Raw genomic sequence first — 400 nt, forward strand, 5'->3', positions numbered from 1 at the left:
GGCGGCTAACATCGCGCTCAAATCGGGAAGAGTTCCCATCCTCTTTGTTCGGAGATTCACTTCTGGATATCCTTTGGGAAGATGTATAGTCGCTTGGTGCAAATAGGAAGAACGGTCGGAAGGTCAGATCTCCACTCTCCTGAAAACACAAGGCGGAAAAATCAGGGCGCGACAAATAAACTTTGCGGTAAAAAATAACCAGAAACGGCGAGGGAACGCACTTCGAGCGATCCGGTCCTTAAGCTCGCGAATCTTCTCGACGGTAATCTCGGACCAACGGTAGATCCGAAGCAAAGCGACGGCTCGAACGCTCTTCAGGAAATCCTCAGGATAGACTGGAGACGTGGGATGGCCAACTGCGAGCACAACAAAAAGAAAGTTCCGTTAAGATCAACAAAAT

This window comes from Brassica oleracea, chromosome C7, assembly GCF_000695525.1.
Source record: "Brassica oleracea var. oleracea cultivar TO1000 chromosome C7, BOL, whole genome shotgun sequence".
NCBI classification, from domain to species: domain Eukaryota; kingdom Viridiplantae; phylum Streptophyta; class Magnoliopsida; order Brassicales; family Brassicaceae; genus Brassica; species Brassica oleracea.